Below are 4,457 nucleotides of genomic sequence, written 5' to 3'. Positions count from 1 at the left end.
TCACTTTAGGTGTTGTGTTGATTATAAGCGTAATCAGCTCATAGTTGAGTTATGTTTGATTTTAGATGAATTTTTGGACCCAACATCAACCTAACACGATGGGCATAGAGCACTGCCTAAAATAGAACTTGAAAATAAATTGGGCTTCACTTGTCTAGTTGCCTTATAAAGACCGTCCATTCCTGCGGTTGGAGACAATTTGACCCAATCACTCACCCAACAGAACAATGATGGACATAACATTACCTCAAACCGATCTTGTGTTTAGCACCTTTACAATGAGACATGTTGGAAGCTGAAAATCCTTGTTTCTTGACGGATAGTGTTGGAAGATGGAAATCGTAAAGCATGTAACACAATCCACCGAACTTTCAACCTTAATATTGTTATGATTTGGTGAACATTTATATTAGTTTGGTCTCATATCTGTTTGAAGTGGTATGCTTCCGAAAAAAAGAAAAATCTATTACAAGTCAAACAATAATTAAATAGGACACATGATGTCAACTATCATTTACAAATTATTTTGCCTATGTCATCTATAAAAATAATCTTTGAAAAAGAAATGAAATCTTCTACAGAAAATAATCACATCCTTTTAATTGAAAATCTTTAGTGGTCTTCTTAGATTCTTCTTAATATAATAATTTGGACAACTTTTAAACTAATTTTAAAAAATTTGAAGGGTGTTTTTATTCTATGTACTAAGTGCGTAAATTTAGTTATTTATTTGTATATTTGCTCAAGAAACCGATATATATGGCATATTTGGTTAAGGAGATTATTTTCATAATTGATATTTAATTCCATATATGATAATTCCATCTTACGCGCTCTCTATTTTCATAAATAACAATTATGATAGTAAGGGTCTACTCTCCCCATCTTATATTCTGTTCAATTCAGTTCAGTTGCAAACTTGCAATCAGTCCAGTTCAGTTACAATCAGTTTAGTTAAGGTCGATTCATGTCCAATTATCATTTTTTATAGTTATAATTTAATTCATTTTAGTTCAATTCAGTTGCAATCAATTTGTTTCAGTTCAGTTGCAATCTGTTCATTTGTTTTATGTCAAAGAGAACATGCCCTAATTTTTATAATATAACTAACTATGTCATATATATCAGTTTTGTTGAGCAAAACTAAAAATAAATAGATCAAATGATGCACTTGGTGCAAAGGTTAGAACAACCAAAATATAAATTTTTGATATTCAAATTAAAATTAACTCATAAAACAAATAAAAAAACATTTCTTGTACTCTATACATACTTTTTAGCTGTTCATTTTTGAGTTTTGACCTTTCCAATTTGTGAACGCAGACATTTTACCACCAAAGTCGTCAATTAATCTATACTAGAATTTTTTAACAGAAACTCGATTTTCTTCCGTATAAGAGTCAAAATTTGAACATTAGACATACGAAGTATAATTGTTTTTAGTTGCAAAATTTGATTGCTTTAGTTTCTGTCACTTAAGTCTCTCACCATTGTTTTTGTTTTTTTTTTTACTTTTCAAAGTTAAATTCTATGAACAAAATAGAAATTTTATTGAATTTATTATGATTTCTGATTTATAATTTTTTAGTTGATTTTTGAATTAAGTACAGTACTTCATAAATTGTAAAGAAAGTGGACACTTTGATTTCAAGTCAATTTTTTCATAGGTAGTAGTTTGTGAGTGATTGTTATAATTATATTTTTGGTATTTTTGTTTGAAGCCCCCTTTTGATTTGTAAGTGAATTTGTAATTTATAATGGGAAGGGGGTAACATAGTCTCTTCATTTGGGGACACCATAGCCCCCCCCCCTTCTCTTATATAATAGAGATATGTTGTACTTTAATTTTTGAGTGATATTTTACATATATCTTTTTAACTTGATAATTAGTCGCTATTATATAATAGAAAAAGATAGGTCCAAATATATGTAATATTTTTATTATATATAGGAAACACTATAAAAAAGTAAATAATTTTTTTCCTTGTCTAACTTCTAAATTCCGATTTCACTGCAAATACACCTCTATTTTTTTTATCATGGCCCACCATTAATTGTGAATGGTTCTTGAGAATAGTGATTTGTAAGTAAATTTTTGTAAATGTTTTTGTATGTATTGACGTTCTAGGTTATTAGTTTTAGTTTGTATGTTAATTTTAAGTTTTAATAAAGTTTCCTGATTATTTGAGTGATTTGCATGATTTTTTTATAACGTGATTTTCTCAATTGTATGAGTGATTTGTAAAGTTTCTTCTTTTAAGTGATTTGTGAGTGAGTGTTGTAAATTAATTTTCGGTAGTTTTCTTTGAGTGCCCATTTTGATTTTGACAATACTTTTATAATTTAGAAAGGGTAGGGGGGCAAAATAGGCATTTTAAAAGAGGACACAATTGCTCCCCTTCCCTTATATAATACATATTAGTAAAAACCAAATCTAAACTGAAATGATCCAACTCAAGACTTGATTTTGATCGAACATAAAAAATCTCAAATCAACTCAAAAGCTTATATGATCTAAACCCGAACTAAATCAAAACAACTTTAAAAAGTTTGGCCTGATAATGACTTGACACAAAATGAACCTAACACCAAAATGGACCGCAACCCCAAGATCCATACATTAATTTACACCGCTTCAAAATGACACCCATTATACTTCATATGTTTCCTTAATAGATAGTTAGATAATACATCATATTGGCTTTTTAGGACATGTTTCCTCCGCATAAAACAGTTGAACTGAACTAAATTGAATTGAACTGATCAATTGAATAAAAACTTTGACCACATTTAATTACTTTAATTGTTGTAGGTCAATTTCAATATATTTTTTCAAAATATTCATTTTTAAAATAAAAAGCATTCACATCTTACAAAATTTGCTTTGACCACAAATATCTTATAATATGATAGATAAAAATTATATAACTTCCTACGTTCTGTTTTAAAACATCACGGAGGAATTACGTATTAGATTTGTGTTGAAAATACTAGAAAAATATTATTTTCACCAAGTATGAATTCAGAGTACTTAACGGTCAAAGATTGATCTCGAATATCGTGCATGTCTTATTTTTGAAACGAAGAGAGTAATTGAATATATTGATGTTCAAAGTTCATCAAAATATATGTCTAACCAATAGAAGTATAATACATATATTAAGAAATAGGTGAGTTATATTATTTCCTCCTTTTTTATTTCTACATTTTGACACTATATTCACAATTTCTACTTTGACCATATTGTTTTAATTACATACAGGGAAAAACATATTGCCTCCTGTTTTTTTTTTTTTACCATTACATTTCGATATTTTCCGATATTCACAAATTCACTTTGACCATCGTTTGTGATTTGTTTATGAGAAAAATAGTCAATGCGTGACCTTGTTTGATTCGTCTTAATATATATTTTGTAAATATCTACTTTCTTCAATTTTTGCAAAAACAAAACAAAAGATATTCGTACTCAAAGTTTGCATTAGCATGCGTGAAAAGTGAAAGTGTAATAATCTTTTAGGAGTAGTCATGTGTGATCTTGTCGGATTACTCTCGATTTATATTCTCAAAATATCAATTTTTTATGATTATTACTTATACCGAATTAAAAATATAATTGTTTAAATTTGTTTGTTGACTAATTAACATATTAAGAGCATCTAGTAGGGAAAAATACAAAGGACGTACTAGTTAAATAAAGGTCTAATACTATAGCCGACAAAATACACCCGCACCTGTTGGCTCGACACGAGACTCGTTATTTCCATCCGAAATGAGTATCTGAACCGAACACCGATATAATCGGACCTGAAACAAATGGATTGAAACCCCGATTCTCCCCCACCAAAACATGATCTGCCTGACCTGAAAAATAACAATGACATATATTTTACATTAATTTATGTGTATCATTTTATCCGAGCCGACTTTGACCGAATTGACCCTTCCCAAACCAATTCGAACCGATTGGAATCAACCTGACGACAACACGACTCATCAAACTCGCGCCTGAAATGCCATGGATGCGAGATGGGCCTGTGACCCGAACAATCCCGACCCAGACGCACCGCGAGCACAAAGCCGACCCGAATCTGATGATGACCCGCACGGCCGCACCCGACTTGTATGCCACTTGTATTTAATACTACTATACTAGTACTCGATGGTCCACATAAAAAGGCAAACTCAAGAATTAATTGCATTTACCTTTTAAGAATATGAAGTTGCCGTGGTACAACATCTTTTGCAATAAAGTTGACGTGGAGATGTTGTCAAAGATTGATGATTTGATCCGATCTACCAACCATTCGTATCCGATGATTTATGACTATGTCAATTGTCATACTAAACTTACAAAGATACGGCATTGAAGTAAATATCAAAATTTAGTATTTCGTATTTATTAAATAACAAACAAATAAGGACTCAAAAAATGACGACAAATAAATAGTACTAGT

Source organism: Beta vulgaris, chromosome 1 (assembly GCF_026745355.1).
Source record: "Beta vulgaris subsp. vulgaris cultivar EL10 chromosome 1, EL10.2, whole genome shotgun sequence".
In the NCBI taxonomy this organism is placed as follows: domain Eukaryota; kingdom Viridiplantae; phylum Streptophyta; class Magnoliopsida; order Caryophyllales; family Amaranthaceae; genus Beta; species Beta vulgaris.
Note: the sequence above shows the minus strand (reverse complement) of the source record.